The following is a 25,948-nucleotide window of genomic DNA, read 5'->3' on the forward strand; positions in this document are numbered from 1 at the left end:
AGCACCCAGGCCTTCTAACATTGAAGTCTCCGCTAATGTGTGCACTGTAGGTTTAATTGCAGAGTTGAAAATGCAGTGATGTGTAAATTGTGTTCATTATGAAGCAAAAAGGAGATTCTGAAATCTTCCAAAGGGTTGAATGTCTCTAAAAATAAATCACAAAACTAAAATGTTGGATGTTTAACTGAAGCAATCAACAAATAATCCTAAAATTATCATGAACCAGTCTTTTAATTAGAAGACTGTGGTGCTAGTCAAGTAATTCGACAGTCATTTTCAATCAATCCTAAAACCACCATTAGCCCTTCATCTTGTGAAGTAATAAGGGACTGATTTTCAAGTCAGCCTCAAATCATCCTGAACAGTCACACCTTGTGAAGCAATCGGGTACTCATTTTCAAGTCATCCTGAAATCGTCAGTGTTAATCACATCGTGTGAAGTCATCAGATACTCATTTTCAAGTCATCTTCAAATCATCGGGCTCAAGTTTCTAAACTCTGCTGATGACTTTAGGAGCTTGATGACGTCTGATGACATGAAAATGACGTCTAGAGTAGTTGGATGATCATTCGATGGCTCTGGGATGGCTTCAACAGTCATCCTGTTTGACCTGGGCTAACTGCACAACATGTTGCAATCACCCTAGTCTGTGCGAACCCATGCAATGGGAGGGCCCGAGATATGTTAAAGTCATGTCCCAGACATAATGGATGTTATAGTCTGGAGGTTTGAAGTGTCACATGGTGAGGGCTAGTCTTGAGTAGACCAGAACTAGTTGTTAGGTGGATAGGAAAATCACAGAAGAGCTACGGTGATGCTAATCTTTGCAGTAGTCCTTCAATGAATCGTGTGATCTTAGGTCATCATTCTGCCTATGGTATGTCGTCATTCAGGCCCCCTATGTTGCTCTTCAATCGTTGTTCTCGCCTGAATAGTGCACTAGTTGCCCAGTGTGGGTTGGATTCAATGATAGTCCACCTAAGGCTGTCGAGGGGATGGTTTTTCTCGAGAAAATGACTCAGTAATCTAGTACTGGTTTTCCTGCAATGTATGGTGCCCCCATGTTCTCCTATCCGAATCTTAACAGGTCTAGTGGTCATCCCCACACCAATCTTAAAGATGTCACCATAGCAACCACAATTGAATCCGCTGTGTCTGACCTTAAGATCCTAAGGGACTCCTTAGCTAATCTTATACCCAAGTTCTTACAAACAGGTTTTAGCCATTTAATCCTAGGGAGATTGTAACCTGGACAGACAAATAGAATATGGGTTAGGGTCTCAATGTGGCCAGAACAAACAATACATTTATCTTCAACTAGTGAGGACCATCTACTAGTGAACGCTCTCATGGGGAGTGAGCCCACCCTAAATTGGTGGTACAGTTTCCGATCGAGTGGCCTGGAAATAAGATCCCACTAACCTTCTCACCTGGGTATTCCCTTGTCAGTGACAGCCTTATAATTGATGAAAAACTCTTAATTTTAACCATCCCAGTAAGCTGTCTTAAAAATCTTTTTGGGGGAAATGATGATGACACTGGATCTTCCCATAAGGTGCTCATCCCCATAGCATGGAATGTGGTTTTGATTTTGTTCAGCCATGTATAGTGTAGCTAGGCTAATTTTTGAATTATAAATTTGCAGAACAGGAGCAATGAACTTAGTGTAAGAGAGCCTATGCTCTTTAACCAATGCACCTGCTAATTGTGCATGTTTTAAAGCCAACATGTCAACCTGGGGTTTCCAACTCAACTTCCTGCTTAGAGTTATGCCAAGGTTGGTAAATATATCTGTCTGGTCCAAGAGAACATTGTTCATGTATTTTTCTCCACATTAACGCTCAACTCATGGTCGTGGCAGAACACCTCAAACCGTGACAGGGCGGCCTGCAAGCCCTGTCTGGTCTTAGATATTATCAGGATGTTGTCCGCAAACTTGAGCAGTGGTATCTTCGTGCCTGCCAATGATGGACCGTCAGTAGTGTGATCGGTGTAGTATCGGACCACCCTGTTTATAAATACTGAAAACAGGGTGGGAGCTAGTACGCACCCCTAGCGTACCCCCTTGGAGACCGGGAACCTCTCAGTAACATCCCCAGGCTTACCCCAGCGAACTTGGGCACATGTTGAGTTGCTACAGCGCGGCTCCAGAAATCATTTCTAATCAATACTCACCATTTCCCTGAAACCTTAAAACACACAACTCATGCATCAGTGGGGCCCATAACACTGCGCATTTACCCTATTCACTTACACTCGGCTTCAAGGCTCTGGTGAATCGCGGCAGAGAAACGCTGTAACATTTGGTGGAGCATCTAAACCTATTTAACTAATTATTATTTACACCTGCAGATTATTTACACTTTACCATGGTTTTATTCAGACTTTAATTATTCAGGCACACCACCATAGTGGCAATGGATCTGCTAGAATGAAAATTAGGCGTAGGAAGAATCAAAGACCAGCTTTTACTTCTTCATTTATCTAATTTTTATTCAAAGCAAAACTGCAATTTATGTCTGACATTTATGCATTATTAAATCTTTATTCAGTAAAATATTAAACTTTATTTTCAAAATGATCATTTTATTTAGAGCTCAAGAAAATCACTTTATTTTAGAAATCAGTTAAAGTTTAGCAGAAAATTAGCATTTATTCTATCACTGTTAATTCTCACTGAGCATTGCTAATTATTCAGGCAATAAATCAAGTAAAACTGTTTAATCATAAAGAGAAAATTCAAGTTCACATTAATTTCATTATTCTCTAAAATAAAACATCAAACCTTGGTCAATGCAACTGAAAGTGAAATTCTGCATGAAAAGATCAGAGCAACCATAGTTAAAACATGCATTTCATTTTAAAGATTTTTACATTAAACCTGCCTACCCAGCACTAAACCCAAAGCTATACTCACTTAACCCAAAGTCTCCTCGGACGCAGTCTCTCACCCAGGCTAGTATCCCGCAACGAAGTCTCCAACCTACAGGGGTTATCAGCAAGCAGTCTGGCATAGTTTCAAGCTCCCAGCATCTCTGCAAACAGCTGTAGTGCAAAAAGCATCTCTCTCTGCGTTCAGCTCCAATGACATTAAACCCCAATGTTGCTCTGATATTTATACTGAATTTTCCGGCTTTCTACTCTCAAATGTTTCAACACTTTCCGGTTTCCATTCTCTGATTGGTCATGACATTGCAATTATTAGCTTCCAGGATGTTCGTTAATCCACAATGTATTTGTTAATTTTCAGGATGTCCATGAATAACTTGCTGATTAAAAGCTGACAGATACGAATTCAACTGTTCATACACTTCTCAAACTTCCAGGATGTACGTGAATAACTTTGTTTGCAAACTGATAAATAAACGTTCGACAGTTCCTGTTCGTCATTAGGCCTTTTTGTTTAAATGTTCATTTTCAGTGATTCAGCTGTTTCCATGTTGTCATTTTTGAAAGGCACTATGCTTTTGTCCTTGGCAGACATTCAGCTGTTCTCGTGGTTATCACTTTGGCACGCAGCCACTTCACCAACGTTCATATCAAGTGACCTCGAATCATAGTTAGCTGAAGCTCCAAAATGTTTTACAGTGAAGACAGAGCATAAACGAGCTTTCTCTCAGCAAAATGATGTAAGCCTCTCTACTGCGCAGAACTGGGAAAAGCGAAGCCATTTTGGAATTGGCAACCCACCAAAACTACGATAAACAGAAAAAGAAAATGTGAATACATAAAATATATGTGTTTTCCGTCCCCCCAACCACCAGTGCTAATATTTACCCTTTAAAAACTGTTACCTAGCAGAAAAGCATCGCACTGCAAGCCATTAAAAATAAAGCAGAAAAGCAACATGCAAATGCACAATGCACATTATAACACCGACATGCATTTTACACCACTTAAATACACAAAATAGATTAAACATGCATTTAACATCACCAATTAATACGTTATTTAAACCTGTTAGTGCAAAGCATGTCCCATATGTAATGTTTGTGTTTTGGTTAATACACAGCAATCAAAATTAATATATGTTACTTTGTTATGAAGGTGATTGATCTGAATGAGGTACACATAAAATCTTCTGTATCTCGCACCATCAGAGACATGTAGTTTCACCAAAATTGCCACCAATTCCGGAGGCATCCCCATTTCCACCAATGCGCTCCAAAGTTTTGCACGGGGAACTAAGTCAAAGGTGGATTTTAAATCCACAAAGGCCGGGTAGATTGTGCCCCCTCCAATAATGACCACCTGACAGTAAATTAACACGAACCTGAAGACCTGATCAAGGAAACGAGTATGTGGCCGTAACCCCACCTGTAATGGTGTCAGAATATCTGTTTCGACAATCCAAGCCTGGATTCCACCCAGAACTAGTCTTGCTACAATCTTCTGAATAGAATCTATCAGGCTGATTAGCCGATAATTTCCTGGTTGCGACAGATCACCCTTATTATATATTGGTAGGATTTCGGCACCTGACCAGGTATCAGGAATCGAAGCACCACTAGCTAAGGCATTCCCCAATAGCTTAATATAGGGTACCCAAAACTCTTTTTCCCTTACAAACCGGTCAGCAGGTATACAGTCAAGGCCGGGGGCCCTACCTCTCGGAATTAGCTTTAACACAGACTCAACTTCCGTGTTATTAAAACGCAGGCAGGCCATGGGGGGATTTCCTCATTGCAATTAGTGGACTGTAACTGCACCTCATAGTATGCGGCCCACTGTTCAGGAGCTACATGGTTAGCTGGTGTCTGCTTCGTCTCACCACTACCCCATTTAACCAGCTGCCAAAATGGTGTCATATTCCTTCCTTTGCAGGCCGTCAACAAATCTCGCCATCGATCCTCGTTCCATTCCTTTTTTGCTAACAACTGCACTTTCTTGTACCTTGCTCTTGCCCATATCTTTAGATCTAATAGTCCTCAATAGGCTCTTATAAGCCTGTCTGCAGGAACTGTTATACCAAGAGCCATCTTTCACAGTACGCTGCTTCTTAAAAACACTGCTTTTAATAAAAAACGATTTTAGAGTATCAAAAATGTCTTCGTGAACCTGCAAAATAATAAAATGAATATCCTCCTGTGTATCACAGTTGAGAAGTTTGGCTGTTGAACCAATAACCAAGTCCCTCATCTGTGTCAAATTATTTTCGATCCTTCCCCATTTGACTCTCCTCATGTCGTTAGTTAATATTATCTCTTCCGTGCTTTACTCAACCTTCCTGGTATTCAGTTTACAAAATCTCACATTCCGTAGCTTTAGGACCAATGGGTTGTGGTCACTTTCAGTCCGTTTCTGGTCCTCCATGTCCAGGACGGTGCACCAATATTCTACCTTAATAAATGTAAAATCTATACGACTGCTTCTTAATCCATTGTCAAAGGTATTTGCACCCTGCCTGTCTGATTTCGTCCTCCCATTTACTGCCCGCATTCCCCTTTCCAGACAGAAGCCCTTCAGTTGTAATGCGGCCTCTGTCCATTTTTTTTGGGGCCCGGTTCTAGCTTTGGAATATTCCATTGCGTGTCTTCCTCTTCAGTCAGGTTCCCATCCTCGTGATCCAACAGTTAAAATCACCTGCTATGATCCTGTTGCAGGAACCCCCTAAATTGCACAAATAGCCATCAAGGGCGGTAACCACACTAGATCCCCTAGCACCCGGCAGCCCTCTCGCATACACATTACTAATCAAAGTGTCTGGACAATGAGATGAACAGACTCGTATGGCCATAATATCCGGGTTGTCAATAGGTACTTCTTCCACCCTTATCCCTACCTGCTGTCTAACCCAACAAGTCAGCCCTCCAATCGGTCTTCCTCTCTGTCCCCCTATAGCAGCCTTTGAAAAGTTTAAAAAACCAGGGTGGTAAACTTTATCCACAGTCTTGGTTTCCGGGAATATCCAGACATCAAAGCCATCAATATATGATGAACAATCATTGGACGCAGTTTTGGATGTTAACCTGTGATATTCCATGAGGCTATGGTCATATTGTATATTGTATATGCTCTTGTATAGCGCATGGCTACCCTAGGGCATCCCATCACTGCGGATGTGTGGAGGAGCAGGAGAGGTATTCACGGGAATAACCAGGTTTGTAATTGTTTACGGAAAGAGAGGTGGTTGACTTCCTGGTGGATGTGGATGGGCAGGGAGTTCCTTAGTTTGGAGGCATTGTAGGAGAAACGACGTCCCCCAGTGCGGACCCTCCTGATTCTGGGTACTTCAACCAGATGAAGATCGTTGGAGCGGAGGTTCCTTGAAGCTTTGTAGGGTTTAATGAGGTTATTGAGGGCAGGGGGACCTATTCCTAGGAGGTTTTTGTGGACGATGCATAGAACTTTAAACTGGATTCGCTCTTGCATCGGGAGCCAGTGGAGTGTTCTCAAGGCTGGTTTGGCTGAGGAGCGGTTGTTCGTACCTGTGAGTAGTCTCACTGCAGCGTTTTGTACCACCTGGAGTTTGTTCGTCACAGATGTGGGGGCTCCCAGGTAAAGGGCATTTCCATAATCCAATCTTGCTAGAATGAGGGCCTGGATTAGGGTTTTCTTAGAGCTCTCTGGTAAGAGGGGCAGTATCTTAGGTGTTGACCTCAGCAAGCCGAAGCAGCTAGCTGATATTTTTCTGTCTTGGACTCTGAAAGTGAGTTCCTTGTCGAGCCAGACGCCTAGGCTTTTTATTTCATTTTTTGGGTTAGCGCAGGACCCATGCATCGTGGCCACCAAGAGTTTGGGTTGAAGGTTGCTTGATTGCCTAGCACCACGAGCTCTGTCTTATCACCATTGAGCTTTAGATGTGATGCACTCATACATTTGGTGACTTCTTCAAGACAGGAGCTCAGGTTTGTAGGATCGTGCTCTACCTGGTTCAATGCTACCACTAGCCCCGGCTTCTCCCTGACCCAGACGTGCGAGTAGGTGTTGCAGTGTGGTCCCAACAGCGGATAGGTACCTATCATTGGGGTGCCAGCACACTCGAGAAGACCGGTGACGCCCATCTTTGGTCTGAGTAGGGTCCCACGTAGACAGAGCAGGACCATCCGGCCTGCATTCCTACTACAAGAGGAAGGTAGTATTCACCCCTTCTTCCCTGTGTTGCACTACTTCATCATAGGTCCTGACGAATTGCCCTCATGTCACGAAACATGTCGACCTTTAGGTAGAACACACACCGCTGGATCTTTGTACCAGCGTGTATTTTCGCCTCACTGTTTTTAGTAAGGTGGTGAACCACACCAATAAAGATTGCCGTGGATTTACTAACCTTTTTTAATTTTCACCTTTCACACATGTCTACACTTCCCCTGTAGCCCTCACACCCACATGCACCAACTGGCAGGAACAAAAGATCTCCGGCAAAGAGCCCCTTTATGGGTGCCTGTCAGACATTGCAGCGCCAGTCTGACGAGGAGCAAAACCCATATGATGAAGCAAGACACCTAGCTTGCTGGGTGTGTGAGGGTTCCAGTTCCGAAAGGGGAATTCCCCCCTTATTACTTTCTCCGCTTAGTTACCCCGTTTTCACTCCCTCCTGGGGAACAGTGTAGTTCTTTTTGTTACTACAGTTCATGGGCGCATGCACTGGACCCCGTTAAAAATTGCCCTTTTTAAGTTCCCTCCATTGTTGATACCACTAGCTGTGTGTCATCGATGTAGCTGATAAGCTGAATGCCGAAGGGTGAAACTATTTCAGCCAGTGGGTGCATGTAAACGTAAAAAAGGGTTGGGCTCAGGGACGAGCCCTGAGGGACCCCACATTTCAGGGGTAGTGGGCGAGATTACGTAGAACCTTCAAATACCTGGAAGTATCTTCCTTCTAGAAATGATTCTAGCCAGGAAAGAGCCCTTCCTGTTACTCCAAGTTTTTCGAGTCGGTGTATCAAGGAGCGGTGGTTCACCGTATCGAAGGCCGCACTGAGGTCTCGGAGGATGATGGCGACGGACCCTCCAGTGTCCAAGATCTTTCTGGACTCCTCCACCACCGCCATCAGTGAGGTCTCCGTGCCTTGGCCTGGCCGAAAGCCCATCTGGGAGTAGTGAAGGAGTTTGTGGGTTTACAGATAGATTGAAAGTTGACGGTTCATGTGTCTTTCCGCCACCTTACTGATGCCAGGGAGGAGGGAGATGGGTCGGTAATTAGTGAACTCCATAGTCTCTAGGTGGGGTTTCTTTATTAGGGCTTTTACCATTGCCGTTTTCCAGTCCTGGGAGACTATGCCTGAATTGAGAGAGGTGTTGATTAGATTAACAATAGGACGAGTTAGAGTGGTCATGGTGGTCTTTAGTATGTGGAAAGGAGCTGGGTCTAGCGGAGAGCGGCTCTTAATTAAATTAGATATGGAGGGGAGGAGTTCCTTGGTAAGTGGGCTGAAGAATTCCAGTTTAGGGAGAGTATTCTGGGGTGCTGCTGCCATCTGCCTCATTGGGTGTTCGTTGTTTGCCGGTGGGAGGGCGTTCAGTATAGACTGGATTTTTTTAGAGAAGAAGTCTGCTAGCTTCTCAACGCGGCGGCCTGAGGGGTCGGGGACCTGAGGAGGTTCTGGGGCTTTTGTAAGTTTTTTGACAATCTTAAAAATCTCTTTGGGGGCATTGGCGGCAGCTGATATTTTTCCTTCATAATAGGATGCCTGTGCTGTTTCAAGTGCGGCTTTATAAATGATGATAGATGCCCTATAGTTGGATTTTTTATCCATTGAAAAATCCTTCCTCCAGCTTCTTTCCAATCTTTTGAATTGTTGTTTCAATTTGCGTAGTTCAGGCGTGAACCAGGGGGATTTGTTCGAGCTTGCTTTAAGTGTTGTGAGTCTGGTAGGAAGTACTTTGTCGAGTGCGTTCTTTATCCATGTATTGATCTCTTGATTGGCTATTGTGGGGTTGGGGTGGTGTGAGGGTGTGGTGTTTTGCAGCTCTTGTGTCCAGTGCTCCGTGCTTAGTTTGGGACAATGGCGGGCTTGGGTGCGGGAACTGCTGATTGCCATTCGAAGAGGATTAGAAAGTGGTCCGACCAGGGAACAGGGGTGGGGTTCTTTCCCTTCAGTCCTGTGATGTTAGAGAAGATTGGATCCAGGAGGTGCCCTTAGATGTGGGTGGCTTGGTGAACTTTTAGATGTAGCTCATAGGCTGCAAGGTCGCGGATAAGGTCGTTGGCTGTTGTGTCCTGGGGGCTGTCAAAATGGATTTTTGAATTCCCAAAACGCATACTATTATAAATAGTGACTACCTCTTGATCTATTCCTTGACCCCGTTCTAATAGCCCATAACTGGGGATACTATTTATTCTACGGAGACATGCCATCTCTTCACTGGTAAGACTACACACCTTAGTATCCTTAGGAACTTCCTTGGGGTCAGACATCGCAACTGTTGTACAAGTGGTTCCCAGTCAATCGACTTCCTCCAGGGATATGTGAGCTAGTAGATCCCCGCCACTCACTAAACCTATGTGTGCTCTGTGGTTTATAAAAAAACCCTAATGGAAGGATTTTTATATCATCCATTTTGGTAAAGCAAAGCCCGGCCATTTTCTGTATGTGCTGAACCAAAGTTGGTGATCTAAAGCCAAGGACCACGCAGTCACCTGGTAAAGACTTACGTGACTTCTCAACCCATGATATTCTACGTACCATTTTGAACTCAGAGAATAGATGACCTTTTATCCCCATCCTGTTACTTAACAGGTAAGGCCTTGTTCTTTAACGCTGACCAATGTTCCCGGGCATCATTTGGGAGCCTTGGGACGTTTACAAGAAACACTGAATATGGAGTTGCTTCCGGAGGGAGATGTAAAAACATATGTGGGTTCGTATCACTGGACTCAGGTATCCCTCGAGTCCCACTCCTGGGATCCCTCTCCCTGTTCTTCGACTCCTTTATCATTTATTTATTTATTTATTTATTATCACATTTGTAGAGCGCTCTGTTACCCGGAGGTGTCCTGGCGCTGGCTGCTAGTGCTGGTCTGAGTAGATGGACTTAGTGGGTAAAGAGCCAGGTCTTGAGCTCTCTCCTAAATGCCATCAGGTCCTGGGATTGTCTGAGCGTGAGAGGAAGTTTGTTCCAGGCATCTGCTGCCCCAAGGGAAAAGCTCCTGCCTCCCCAGCGAGCTCTTTTAGTTCTGGGGACAGTGACCAGGGCCAGTTCCCCTGATCTCAGCGTTCGAGCTGGTTTATGCCAGCGGAAGAGTAGTTTCATATATCTGGGGCCCGTATCGTGTAGGGCTTTAAAGACCATGCATAACGCCTTAAAGACAATTCTCTTACGGACAGGTAGCCAGTGTAAAGTTACCAGATCCTGAGTTATTGATGCAAATTTGGGAGTGTCAGTGATCAAGCGGGCAGCTGCATTCTGCAATAGTTGGAGTTTGTTAAGAACGCTCTGCTGGGCATTTAACATCAGGCTGTTACAATAGTCCAGACGGGAAAGGACTAGACCTGTAACAATGGTTTTTCTGTGTTCCTTCTCCACATACGGCAGAATTTTTCTAATGGTTTTAAGAATATAATGCACAGAGGAAGAGAGTGCGTTGACCTGGGGTTTAAAGGACAACGCAGGTATAACTGTTGCAGTAGAGGATGGCATATTACAGACTTTTACCGGAATTCCCTTTTGCACTGTATAAAAAACCCGCGCCTGTTGAGTGACAAGCCCACCATCCTTTTGTAGATTAGAAATGTTAGGGTTAGTTGGTGTAGTGCCAAAGAGACCCTGTTCAATCCCCTTTAGTCTATCCGCTACCGAGGTCAACATTTTAAGCACCGGATCAATCATAGCTGTAATTTTCACTTCTATCAACGAACATAACTCATCCATGCTAAACGGGGCCGATGGGGGGGTCAAATAGGCTGTTCTGCTGGTATAATCGGCAATACTATCGGTTGGCTTTGCAGTTGGCTTTGCCACAAACTGATGTGTGGATTAGTATGGATTAAGCTTTTATTGTTCAGGTGTTCAATTACTTAAAATCATTACAATATACTAACAATATTAAAAGAAAGAAAATTAAAATCCCATGCATGTTACTGCAACCTGGTAGGGCATAAAACCTTAAAACTAATATCACACAATGTTATGTTATAAGGTCTCTTTTATAGCGCACGGCTACTCCAAGGAGTATCCCGGCACTTTGGCAAAGAGAACTGGAAAAGAGTACACAACACAGCAACTCACAGAGGGCCGAAAGAATATTATTGAGAGAAAAGCCAGGTCTTCAACTCCTTTCTGAAAGAGATCAGACTGTTGGCTTTCCTTAGGGAAACGGGAAGCTCATTCCAGCACCGAGGTGCCAGGTATCGAAAGGAGCGACCTCCAATACGTGCGCATCTGATGGGGGGAACAACGGCTTTGGCCAACAAGGCCGACCGTAGAGTCCTCCTAGGCGCGTAGAAGGCCATGCGCTTCCCGATGTATTTAGGGCCAATCGAATGAAGGGCCTTAAAAGCAAGGGTCAAAATCTTAAAAGTAATTCTCTTAGAAACAGGAAGCCAGTGCAGTCTCTTGAGCAGCTCCGAGGCTTTTGCCCTGCGCTGAAGACCAAAGATGGCTCTTGCAGCAGAATTCCGCACGATCTGCAGACGTGCCAGAAGATATTTGGGCAGACCGAGGTAGAGGGCATTCGCCTAGTCCAAACGCGAGCCTATCAAGGCCTGAACAATGATTTTTTTATGTTGCAGAGACAACAACTGGAGAAACTTCCGCAGCATTTTCAAAATGCCGAAGCATTTCCTGGACAGCCCAATGATCTGGGGTCTGAACGAGAGGCCGTCATCAAACAGAACACCCAGATTTTAGGCTTTTGAAGAGGCATCGTCAGGAGGAAACATGTCCTGAGGCCACCATGTCTTCCAGCTGGGATCAGGTGGACATCCGAAGAAAAGCAACTCCGACTTATCGGAGTTGCATTTCAGACTGTGCCGCCGAAACCAATCAAAAACCGCACCCAGGCATTCTTTGATCCGACTACCATCGAAGACCTCACCCTTATTACACGTGAAAAGGAGCTGGGTGTTGTCAGCAGTTCATTATCTGATCACCGATGATAATCCGGATATTTTTTTCTTTACGGAAACTTGGCTACATGATCAATCTATGGCGGTCATTAACCTAGCCCTCCCTGTGGGCTACACTTTTCACTCTCTTCCCCGCAAGGCGAGAGGTGGAGGTATTGCAGTCGCGGTGAAAACATGCTACCCCTGCATTTGGAAACCTATCACCATAGCTGGTTGCGAGAGTGCTCTTTTTAACATCTCTGTGAATCCCCATTTTACCTTTTCGGGACTACTAATTTATAGGCCTCCTGGTCCTGACGCCGCTTTTCGTCAAAGCCTTCCGGAGGTGATTTCCTCCTTAGCTTTAAAAACTGCCAACTTTACAATCATTGGTGATCTGAACATGCATATGGATATTCCTCTTTCTAACTCGGTCCATAGCTTGTTAGCTGATCTCGAAGCGTTTCAACTGATCCAAATAGTACAATCACCAACTCATACCGGCGGACATCTAATAGATCCTGTCTTGACGAATCTTGGTATGAATATCTCAGTGTTCCATCCCAGACCTATGGCTTGGACCGATCACCATCTGATTGAGTTTAGTATCATAACTACCTTTTCTCTTCCAAAAAACAACTCCCCAGCCAGTTTCAGACGCCCTTGGAGAAACTTAAACTTAGAGCATTTCCATCAGTTATTGATGAAATTTCATCCTCTTCCGCCTATTGAAGTTTCTCGCGGCTATGACAGCTTCTGTGAGTGGTTAAATCACTCATTAGATTTGCTTATCCCGGTTAAATGGAGTAAGACAAGATCTAGTCCTTCCAGCCCCTGGTATGATGAGTCCCTAAAGAAACTTAAAGTCTCTTGTAAAAAAGCCGAGCGCGCGTGGCGCAAAACGTATGATACTGACCTCAAGGCAGCCTATAGGGCCTGCACTAGAGTGTATCACCGGGCCATATGCGCGGCTAGGGCTGCGTTTTACTCCCAAGAGATAAAGAACAGCACCAACCCTACTAAGGTCATCTTCAGGGTGTGTAAGGACCTTACTAGTAAAAGGAGTGATGCTGCTGCTCTTCAACCTTCTATGACCCACTGTGAGGATTTAGCCTCGTTTTTTGTCGAAAAGGTGGAGGCTATCTATAGGTCATTCTCTCAACTCCACAGTGTGGAGGAAAGTCCTACGTCATTGGTTCATAAACCATTATTGATCATTCCAAGTCCGACCTTAGATGAGTTTCTAGCCTTGACGACAAAAGTTAAATCAGGCTCCCCAGACGACCCCATGAGACCCATTCAATTCAGGGAATCTGCTGAATGTTGCTACCCTGTTCTGCATGATCTTATTAATCTGTCCTTCAGTACGGGTAGTGTTCCTAAGGCGTGGAAACAGGCGACGGTTGTTCCAATTCTTAACAAACCCGCCCTTGATCCCACCAAGCCTGAACACTATCGACCCATTTCTCTTCTCCCCTGGCCAGCCAAATTAGCAGAAGCACATGCTAATGCTATTTTATCATCTCACCTGCAGGAAGTGAATATATTGGATAATTCCCAAAATGGGTTTCGTGCAGGTCATAGCACTGAAACTGCCCTTTTGGCTGTGGTGGAGCACATCAGGAATCTGTTGGACATGGGTCAGACGGCGGCACTGATCCTTTTGGATCTTAGTGCCGCCTTCGACACGGTGTCTCACCAGATTCTTTTACATCGCCTGATGGAGGCAGGAGTTGGAGAGGTGGCACTTGAGTGGTTTCGTTCCTTTCTTAAGGATCGAGCCTTCAAGGTTTCCACACCTCCTTTTGTTTCTGCTTCTCGTCCCATACTTCAGGGTGTTCCCCAAGGGTCGGCCCTTAGCCCTACCTTGTTCAACTTATATGTTCAGCCATTAGCGGAGGTAGCCCACAATTTTGGTCTCTCCTTGGTGTCATACGCCGATGACACGCAGCTGGCGGTGGCACTTAATGGCGACTCCAATATGGATGCCCCCACTTTCCAGTCAGCTCTAAAAGCTGTGGCAGGCTGGATGGCGAACAACCGGCTCCAACTAAATGCCTCTAAGACTGAGGTCATTATCTTTGGTAGGGAAAGTGGACTATGGGGAGATCAGTGGTGGCCTTCTGATCTTGGCCCCGTTCCTTCCCCCGTGACTGAGGTTAGAAATCTCGGGGTTTGGGTCGATAATAAGCTATCTTTTACCTCTCACACAAAACGGGTGGCTGGCACTTGCTTTGGTACCTTGCAGTGTCTGCGACCAATTTTTAAGTTTTTCGATGCGGAGACCAGACAAATTATTGTCCAAGCTCTGGTTCTCACCAGGCTGGACTATGCTAGCTCCTTGTTTCTGGGCCTAAATCAGGCAGAGCTATCTCGTCTTCAGAGAGTCCAGAACGCGGCAACTAGGATGCTTGTCGGTCTCCCGAAGTTTGTCTCGGCTCGTCGGACTATCCAAGATCTCCATTGGTTGCCGGTGGGGCAGAGAATTAAGTTTAAAGCTCTTTGCTTAACTTTTAAAATTCTCAAATCAGCTTCTCCTCCCATTCTTGCACAGACTATTCAGCACTATGTCCCAGCAAGAGCCCTTCGCTCCGCCGGATCCAATCTTGCCATTGTGCCACGTTTTAAAAAATCTAGAATGGGCGGTCGCTCCTTTTCAGTGTTGGCAGCAGCACTTTGGAATTCTCTGCCAGCTTCTCTTCGTTCCATCTCTGATTTACTCCCTTTCAGGAAGGCACTTAAAACTTTTCTTTTTTCCACAATTTAGGCCTTTTTTCTTCTTCCTTTTCTGATGCGTTGTGTTATTGGTCTCCAGAAGCGCCGGGACGCCCCTTTGCTGTGGCATCTGTGCGCTATATAAAAAATAAATAACATAACATAACATAACATAAGATATGATCCGGGCACCAAAGGATTCCGCCACCGCCGCCAGAGGGGCCATATAGATATTAAAGCGGGTGGGGCTCAGGATAGACCCCTGAGGAACCCCCACCTCCAGCGGCGGCATTTGGGCGGAGAACAGAGGTGCCCAGACCACTTGTCGGCGGCTGGTCAGAAATGACTTAAACCAGTTCCACACCGTCCCACGAAAGCCGATCTCCCAGAGTCTCAAAAGGAGACCGTCGTGGGGAACGGTGTTGAAAGCCGCCGACAAATCCAACATAACCAAAATAGCCTTACCCCCAGAGTCAAGAGTCTCTCTGATGGCATCAGAGATCTCGAGAAGGGCTGTCTCCGTGCTAAGATTAACACAAATTGAGACAAACCCGATTGAGAATCATGCCAGATGTTATTGCTCTCGATACAGCTGGAAATGGAGAGATGCACGTGCTTCTTAGTCACCTTAGCCAGAGCAGGGAGGAGGGAGATCGGCCTATAGTTGGCATGGATAAGGGGATCCAAAGTGGGCTTCTTAAGCATCAGCAAGATCAGGGCATGTTTCCAAGCCTGCGGTACCTCTCCCGTGATCAGGAATTAAGCAGCGAATTAAGCAAGGTGTTAACTGCAGGCGCTACTCTCCCCAGGCATTTCGCTGGACAGGGATCGAGTGGCGAGCCAGATTTTAGCCGAGACAGGAGATCAAGAGAAGTAGCAGAAGACATGGGAGGAAAGACGGAGAGAAAAGGACCTTTCCCTTCCAATGAAAAGGGAAAAGTGGTCAGGTGGCTAGCAGCTGAAATAGAGCCAGCATAGGGGAAAGAATCCTGAATGGATTTAATTTTATTTATGAAAAAATCACCAAGCTGGCTGATCCAAGCTTCGGTGTGAGAATGGGAGGGCGTACTCAAAGAAGGGGAGGTGAACTCTTTTACTATCCCGAAGATTTCTTTACTCATGTTTTCAGCTTCATCGATTCTACGCTCCAAGTATACTTTTTTTCCATCCATAATATGTTTATGATAAAGCCTAATAGCATCCCTATATTTTACTTTCTCACCAGGGTCATACATGCGACACCAAGCTCTTTCAGCCTTCTTACAGTCTTGGCGCATCTAACCTAGAGAGGGAGTAAACCAAGGGGGCGAGGCATGCCTACCCACAGACTTGGCTGGCTTTCCAGGGGCTAACTCCTCTAATCTGGCTATCAGCCACTTCTGGACCAAATCAAGATTTTCCTCCAAATTACCAGATAGCTGACAGGGATGACGGCGGAGAGCATCAGACAGCATTTCCACCGAAACCTGATGAAATGGCCGGGCCACCCCTCTAACATCTTTCAGCGATCTAGGGTAAGTCATAGCAGAGGAAGGAATACGGAAATTAATTAAAAAGTGATCTGACCATAGAACTGGAAGCGGCGGGGACACGTCAATCGGCCTAGTCGAAAGTATCTGGTCAATAGTATGGCCTTTAATATGGGTGGGACTGGTGATGTAGGGGACCAGCCCTAACGAAGAGGCAATGTCCTGCAACTTAATAGTATCAGGATCCGTTGTATTATCCATGTGAAGATTCAAGTCTCCCAATAAAAAGCAGTGCTCGGATCTAAGGCAGGGCACGGAGAGCGCCACCTGCAGTTCAACAAAAAAAGAGCCGAGGGGACCAGGTGCTCTATAGATAAGGATCCCTGCGCATGCTTGACAAGGGGATAGCCGAAGGGTGAAACCTAAGGCTTCGCAGCCCGCGATGTTATCAACGGGAAAAGTCGTGCAAGGGAAACGCTTATCCACAATCAGTGCCACACCCCCTACCTACCTACCACTCTATCCCTCCTAAAGATAGTGTAATCCGGAGGTATGGCAGTCACCAAATCTGGACCAGAGCACTCTCCCAACCAGGTCTCAGTTAGAAACAGACAAGATGTTTTAGAGTCCGACAACAAATTCCAGATGTCAATGGAATGTCTACTGAGGGATCTGGTATTAAGGAGAGAACATTGATTGTACGTGAGTGGGGTCTCGGATAAGATTCCCTCCTGATCAGGAATGCGCCAGCCGCAACCCGAACAGCCCTTCCTAAGTGTTCGTCCACCCGGGAAGACATGATGGCATTTAGTGGAATGTCTTCGCAACACAAGTAGCTCCGTGGAAGACTAGGAGAGCATGATGACAGCTAATGCAAACACGCCCCCAAAAATATGAAAAAAGAAAAAAGAAAGGAAGAGGCCAGCAGTCCTACCTCGTCAACCTCCGAGACGCTGACGAGCGCAGACGGGCAGGACTCTGGCACGACTCAGGCGCAGGGAGGGCGCTCCCGCTGCGCGTCACCGCTGCGCGCCAGGGAGAGTGCTTTAAATAGCCTGCTCTCTCAGTCCACGAGCGCAGGGACGCTCCAAGATGGCGGCGATACTTCCCTTCCTGATCCAAGATGGCGCTCCCCACCCACAACCCCCACGGAACCGGACCCGCAAAGCAGCGGTGAGGTTTCTGAAGAATTTTGGTGCGGGTAAGGAGCAGGACAGGGTCGCTAAAAACAAGGGTAACTCAAAACAAAAAAATTAAAGTAAATAGAAAAACAGGCAATTTAAAATAAACAGACAGCGCTCTAAGCGCGCGCGACCAGCACAGAGGCGCTGAGGCAGACTCTAGCCGCAGGTCACCTTCACCATCTTCACAATCTGGTTATAAAGTACAAGTGCAAATGCATTAGACTTAAAAGGGAGGTTTGTCCAAGACTCTATTGCTTGGTAGTCGACTGTTTTATTTTTGTGGCTCTATTTTTGGCGATAGTGCGGCTCGAATTGATTCTACAAATTTCACCAGCCGTGCAGCTATTTGAGCTGTATTAGAAGAGAAACACATGTCTGAGACTTCTCTGCATCGTACAAGGCCCTGGGCTCTGCAGACAGGAAGAACTAGTCGATGCCTAACTTAGGACAACAGCACAGCAGATGGAGCCAGAATTCCTGATGGTAATTACAGAGTCGACATGTGGCTATATTGTCCTGCCGGGCCCAACCTTGATTAAAGTCCACAATGGGCAATGCAAGAAGTCTCATGTAGGTGATATTCTTTCGGACTTGGACTGTCAGTGCTTGCTTGAAATAAGGCTGTGGTTATCCCACTATGTAGGAGGCGATGAGAAATTGGATTGATGGTGTAAGCTTTCCAGATCTCTATCGTGTGATATGTTCTTAGCCTGTCTGTTCCCTGCTCTTTTCCATGCAGCTACTGGAATGTTTGGATTGTCCACATTTTGCACATTAATTTCTAACAATTTTGTGGCTGCTGTCAATTTCACCTGCCATTGGGATCCATTCATTGTCTTTGAATATTTGTGCTTTTAAAGATGTTACTGGAGCTCCAGGATGCTAATATAGTATTTTAAAGTGTCCCCAAAGCAGGTAATGCCCGGACGAGAAAGACCCAGCTCCAGTCTTACTCTTGCTCTCCTAGCCTCTCGTGGGATGACTAATACTTTCTTGTATACCGAGATTTGGTGGCTCATAAGAAAATTAGTAAGGGCACCAGAAAAGATTAGGTGGCCGTAGTTGATGGAGGGCCGTACTTTTGCTTTTAAGACTTTCAAGAGAGGTACAGCGGACAGGCTGTGTAGTCTTCGATTGAGACTTCTCAAGCTGCAGATGATACCGGCCCCCTTGCTTCTTAAATGTTTCAAATTTGCTCATGGTTTAGCCCCTTCCGCACATCTGAGACCCAAATAACTATAGCTTTTGCAAGTTTTGATTTGCAGGTCACCTAGGCACCATTGAGCTGTCTTCTTTCGATGGTACTTCCCAAAGATTATTATCCTGGTCTTCTCTTGATTTACCAGCAGGTTATTCTTTTGATTAAATCTGTGCAGCGCTTCCAAGGCTTTCTGTAGGCCCGTCCTAGTGGGGCCCAAGATAACAAGGTCATCGGAATATTGGAGAATCTGGAGCCGCACGTTCCCCGCTTTGGAATGAGTAAATTTGCCCCCTCCAGGGCTTGTCCCAAGTCGGCTGTGTTGATATTAAATAGTAAAGGGGCAAGATCGCACCCTGTAGATATTAAAAAGTAAAGAGGCAAGAACACACCCTTGTTTGAGGCCATTATTGGTTGGAACCTTAGTAATACGCACCGAGGTCCCTTCGTAGAGAGCAATTATTGCTTTTAACAGCTTTTGAGGAGTGTCCCAGTTGATAAGTTTTCCCCATAGCTTCCTGCGGTCGACTTGGACAAACGCTGCACTGTAGTCCACGAAACAGCAAATCAAAGGTGGTTGTGCTGGCTGGATCGCGCGTAGGGACAAGTGTCCCAGTGCTAGGATGTTGTCTATGGTGGAGCTTTATGGCCTGAAACCAGTTTGGAAGAATGGAAGAATATTGTGATCTTTTACCCCAGGTTTCTAGTTCCTTCAGCAACACTCTGGCATATGCCATTGCTTCTATGTTTAAAAGTGCAACAAGACGATAATTTTCGGGTTTTGTGCGGTCACTTTTTTGTAAATCGGGAAGAGTATTGAGCCTTTCCTTCATGATGGAATGGTGGAAGTTTCAAATGCATACATTAAAAAGTGGAGTTAGCTGACCCACCCAGAATCCGTTTGTGGCTTTAAACACTGCCGCTGGAACTCCATTGGGAATTGGCGTGCCGTCTGACCTCATTTTTTTAATCGGGTTGGTTATCTCAACCTTGGTGATAGCTGGAGTTTTGCCATCTTTATGGGTTACTGGAGGGATTTGTTGTATTTGGGTGCCAGTCGTGTTCTGCTGTGTTGTATACAGAAGCTTTGCATGTTTGACCCACTCGGAGGCTGCCACCCCGTTTTCCTTGCTCTGACCGGTGTGGCTCGGTTGTCTGATACATCTCCAAAGTTGGATGTGACCCTTTTCTTTGAAAAGGTGAAATATTTTCAGCCACTCTGCCTCGATTTTCTTTGATCGAATTTCCCATATTTTCTTGCTGTGTTCCCTGCGAAGCACTTTCATTTCCAATATGTGGAGATTTGTAGTTCCTTTTCTTCTCGCCTTCATGGCCTTTGAGAGACTCCGCTTTGTTTGTGCTAGGCCCCTTGATTTTAGTTGTAATGAAAGGATTTGTGGATGGGAGTTCTGTGCTTTAGGGCTACCAGTGGCCTGTCCGAGAAAGTTTTTTTGTTTCTCAAGTAGTGCTTTCCAGAGCTTCAAGGGGGTTGCCAAACTTCTAACTGTTTGGCTCAACTCTTTGTGTGTGGTCCACTCCCAGAGTTTTGGACCTAGATTTATGGTCCATTTTATTCTGCTCAATACTTCATGGTGCTCTTCACCAGTTGGAGTACCCAATGTTCCTGGTTGTTTTGCGGCTTTCCCATCAAGGGATACCCTCAATGGTCTGTGATCACTCTCATCCCTGTTTCCTACTTCGAAGTCGTTAAAGTATGTTAGCAGGTTCTCAGAGATAAAGATGTAATCGATTGTTGACTTATCCCTGAAGGGGGGCAAAGGATGCCAGAGAGGGTCCACTGCTTTTTTGGTGGAATGGGCGGAAACCATATTTTGCAAGAAAAGAAGCCGTTGTAGAGGAGCCGATTCTGTTTTGTTTGGAAGATCCCTTGTTACGTATCTCAAATCTATGGTGTTCCTGTCCCCTACGATGGTTGGAAGATGTGAGGCATATTTATTAATAAGGTGGTCCGTTTTTGTGGTTATGGTTTTTAGTACTTGCTTTTTTTGCCGTGTGGCAGGGTTAACATAACATTTAATTATCAACAGACGGATTGAGATATTGTTATTTTTAAATATGCCGATCAGTACTGCTTGCAAGTTGGGAGTGTTAGTTGTTAATGATGTTACCTCGATTTTGCGGGCATGATTGATAAAAATTGAGAGCCCACCAGCTGCTCTCCCAAAGATGTTGCGTTTTATCGCTGTAGTGTGAAACTCAGAAAAGCCTGGGAGAATTAGGGGTTCAGTGGCCCATGTTTCTTGTAGGCACAGAATGTCATTTGCTCGGAGGTACATGCATGCTGCATTGCAGCCAAGCAATCTTTTTAGCCCTGCGACGTTCCACGATATGATGGACAGATGAGTGTTGTTGCCCGATGTTCTATTCTTGTTCAGGTAAGAAGCCGCCTTTATTCTGTTAGAAATGCCGTCGTGGGGACAGGCCACCAGGTCCGTTCTGCATGCCTTGCATTGCACTGTGCTTTGTCCCACTGTAGTGGACTGACCTTTGATCAAGTGAGCTTATTATAATGTAAGCGTAAATCCACCCACTCCAGGAATACCTTGTTGGATTACCAACATGGTGGCTGACCTTAAAATGGACCTTGAACATTCTATCTCCGTGCTGATAAAACCCCTCATAGCGAAAATCGACAGATTAACATCACTGGTAAATAACAAGGGGATTGGCATTAAAGGCCAACCAGCACAAGAAGGCGCCCTAACAAAACCTAATGAGGGCATACCTAAAAGACCAACCGAAGACAAGGCCAACTTAACATCTGACACGGTAGCAAAAAACTCTACCGGAGTAACGCATGAAAGCATCAAAGAAACACAAAAGGTCACTACCACACTGAATACAGGCAAAACTAACAAGCAATTAAACACTGAAAGTAACAAATTACCTCCTGGACCCTCCCAAATAGTGGGAATAAACAACGTTCAAACCCCCAAAATTAGCTCAAAGATCAACCCCACATCCCTTACAACAACTACCAAAGAATCCAAAACAGCAATTCGCTTCAGGACAATTAATCTCCCGCCTGAAGCCTTACCTTTCGTAGTAGTTTTAACAGGAGTTCCACCTTTAAAGGAGGGCAAAAGGGAAACACATGCAGAGCTAAAAAATAAATGTGCACAGTGGCTCCAAATACATAGACCACTGCCCCCCAATATCTATGGGGAGATTCTATCAGTACGAAGGGGGGAGTGGATCGGTAAAGGCACAAAAACCATAGCAGGGGACATAATTACGATAAACTTCAGAGACATGGCAGCAGTCAACTTCATCTGTAATGCCCCCCCTAGTCCCACTCACTCACAAATTCATCCGGTACACTTATCTTACTTTTATCCTCTTGCAACCCAAAGGCCCAGGCAGAATAACAGACCACCGACAATCGGAATGCCTCACATGGATTTCCATTATGGACCCCCGCAGTGGCAAAGGCCACATTATGTGACCCCAAACTATGATTCTTATCTAACGCAGCATGCACATTGGAATAGATTTAGCGCACTGGAAGAGGTGGATTGACAGGGACGGGAAAATACCCCCCTAATTACCCAAGGTGGAAGGAGGCAAGCCTAACTAAAATAGGAAGGAGACCGAGGGTGGGAAATAGATTAGAAACCGACCTAAGCGAAGGAGGCAACATCAAGTGGTCGCACATAAGCTTACAACTCAGCCCTGTTACTTCATCTAAAGTGGGAAAACAGGCAGCTCCCCCAGTAAGAGACCCAACAGGAACCTTAAAGGGAAAGACTTACGGAAACTGCCAAATTGTATCTTGGAATATTGCAGGACTAGCGGCCAAATTTGAATCCCAGGAATGGCTTAGCTATATAAATAAATTCCAAATTATATGCCTGCAAGAAACTAGGGCTATCGAATCAAATGACTATAGCCTGGAAGGCTATCCCGTTCCAGCTAAAAAGGTAGCCTCGGGAAGAGCCAGTGGGGGGCTCATTATATATGTTAATCTAGACATCAAGGGCATCTGGTCGAACATCAAATGGGCCTCACACAATCTTCAAGTATTAAGGTTTGATTCTTCAAGACTAACCTTTTACTTAGTTAACTGGTATAACGCCCCTGGCACGCTGGAAAAGGGAACAGCTGTAAACGAGTTGGAGGCCTGTCTAAGAAGCTTGAACTCTTTAAACAAGATACCAAACCCCCCAAGTTTAATTCTCACTGGAGATTTTAATTGCCACCTTTGTGAAAAATTAAAACCTTTTAGCAAAGACTGGTCAAGATGCACCATAATGAAAAGCCCACACTTTACTCACTCTAAGGAGGGATGGGACCTGGAGAGACTAACAAAAAGGCACAACCTGACCCAAACCTTAGACCTTGTCGTGCTGGGTGAAAAAGGAGAACTAACCCCAACGTTTAATGGAAGAGGTTGCCAGTCCTTTATTGACTATGTTCTAGTCTCGTCCATACTTAAAAGAAATATTAGTAAGTCAATTATAGACGCTAGCATCTTTAGTGACCACAACCCTGTCATAATCACAATTGAAGGCTTTGATTTTAACTTGGGCTCAAATAGAGCTGTTGCCACAGAAAAAGCAGTGGACCAAGGAAGAAGAATCAAATGGGCTAAGATTGACGGGGAGAGATTTTATAAAAAACTGATAGCAGAGGCCTCAGAAGCAATAAACAAATGCCTTGACCCAAACATGGATGGAATATCGGTGATCAGGGCATTTGAAGAAATTGCGTCTCATGTAAATAATTCCCTCAAGACCTCTGGGACTAACAAAGCGTCCTCAAACCCTCGCTGGTTTGACATGACTTGTAGTAAGGCACTTAAAAAACTGAAAGCCAGTCTACACGCTAAACCAAGGGATAAGATCATGGTTGCACAGAATAGAGCCGTATACAAAAAAACCCTGCAGAAACGCAAACAAAGCCTTCAAAAACAAGCCTGGGAGGACCTAAGGGACGCTGCTGAAAGGAAAGATTCTGCAAGCTTCTGGAAAGTGATAAATTCCCCATGTTTTCAGGACCAATGGGCACCAAAAATCACGAACACTATCTTGCCGGAACAATGGCAGAACCACTTCCAGAATCTATACAATCACTCAAGCCACTCAACCCAGGGGGACACACCAAGGAGCTTTCAGCCGGCTAAACTGAACTTCTCATTGAAGGAAATTGAACTGGGAATAGCAGGGCTAAGTAAAAACAAAGCCCCTGGCCCGGACGGTATTCCACCTGACTTATTCCTAAGCAAACCTGAGCTATGGGCCCCACTGCTCACTAGGGTGCTGAATGAGGCAGTGGTGGCAGGACTGCCTCGGTCTTGGTCAACAGCGACCATAGTCCCCATTTATAAAAAAGGGAACCGAGATGACCCTCAATGCTACCGACCCATTTCCCTCATTGACGTGACGGCAAAGGTATTGGGGCGAGTCATTTTACAGCGGTTGCAAGATTGGGCCGAGGAGCACCAGGTCCTCTCGGAAATCCAATATGGCTTCAGGGAGGGCAGATCCACCACCGACCAATGCCTAAATTTATACCTCCTGACAGCCAAATATACCATCGCTGGGAAGGGGTCCATTCACATGGGGTTTATGGACCTTTCAGCGGCGTTCGACCGCGTAAACAGGAGGAAGCTCTGGTCTATGCTACTAGAACTAGGAGTGGACCTACCGCTAGTTGAGACCCTGCAAAATCTCCACTGGAATACCACCGCAAGTGTGAGGTATAGCCAAGAGGGGAAAAAAGACCGATCCCTTTACCTGCAATAGTGGAGTAAGGCAGGGATGCATCCTGGCGCCCTTCCTTTTCACCATTTATATTAATTCGCTGGAAAGAGACCTCCTCAAACTCAAGGTGGATTCACCTCAAATCGGTCATCGTGCTGGGCCTGTACTACTATACGCCGATGACGCGGTTTTGCTTGCCAGAACCCCTCTAGGATTACAAAAACTGATCGACGGGTTTGTCATATTCATGGCTAAGCTGGACCTGGCGACAAACCTAGAAAAATCCTATATCATGTCATCGGGGCATCTGAAAAAAGGGAATTTTACCTACCATATCGGGTCACACAAGATAGACCAGGTCAAGACCTTTTCATACTTGGGGGTATTGTTCGATGATCATCTTAACTTCAAACCCCTGGTAGAAAAGCACTCAATAAAACTGGCAGCATCAGTAGGAGCCATCATGGGGTATGGTCAAAGACTAGGAAGATGGTCCCCAGAACAAATATTGAATCTGTATAGGTCAATCTGCTGCACGAAGGTATCCTACGGGGCAGAAGTGTGGGGCTTCCTGGATAATAAAGTACAGCAAATTCAGACAGAAGAAAACAAATTCCTAAGAAGAATTCTGAAAGTGCCCCAGAGCGTATCGGCTCACATCATTCATGAGGAAGTGGGAGAACCCTTTTTAGAAGATAAGATCAAAATTAAACCTCTCTTGGCATGGGTCAAAATATGGACTAACCCTGAGGCGGCCCTAACAAGACAAATTATATCGGACTGCCTCACACGAGATAAAGGCCTAGTCATTCCCTGGCTGAAGTACGTGGAAAAATCACTAGCAGAGATTGACTGCACAAACTTCTTCACAGCCCCACACTGTCTAACAAACGAGAGCAAAGCTCTGGTGAAAAAACTTTTCCCGGCTCGGCTTCAATTATTAAGGGCAGAGAAAGAAAGCCAGAAACCCACCAATGCATGTTACAATGAGCTTATAACAAAGCAAGGAATGGAACCTTACCTGAGGGTCATGTATAACGCCCAAGACCGGTACATGATGACCCGCTTAAGATTTAACATGCTTCACCACCTCTTTGCGGTCCCAGTTGGGTTCACCCGCACAGTGGCAAAGAAGGGTCCCTGCGGCTGCGACCACAGGTCTCCGCAGGACACCCTTCACTTTGTTTTATTGTGCCCATTTTACACTGTACCAAGACGTAAGTTCTTGGTGGGGATTTTGAAAGACCTAAAATTCAAACATGCAAAATTGGCCTTGAAGTTCTTACAGGAAGCCGAGGATGCCTATACTCTTTTTTGCACCATCAATTTTATCCGGATGGCAATACGGCTGAGGAACACCAGAGAATCTGGACCCTAATATTATCTGTCCACTGGAACAATTAACTCTTGTTCCCCCTCTTTTAAGAACAAGGATGATAGACAATTTTATCTCTTTATAATCTTTTTTAAAATATGAAATTTACTCCATCTTTTCTTTTTTAAAACATTTTTGTGTGTATTCTGTGCATGTGCTTTTATGGTGTATTTTTAAGAACCGAATAAAGATTATAAATTGAATTGAAATTGACTCCCTTTGTGGGGGGTTGGGAAATTGAGTCCCGAGACAGAGATACCAGACCTCCTTCATTCCAAAGGTACGGAGCTGAT

Source organism: Lissotriton helveticus, chromosome 8 (assembly GCF_964261635.1).
Source record: "Lissotriton helveticus chromosome 8, aLisHel1.1, whole genome shotgun sequence".
Lineage (NCBI taxonomy): Eukaryota > Metazoa > Chordata > Amphibia > Caudata > Salamandridae > Lissotriton > Lissotriton helveticus.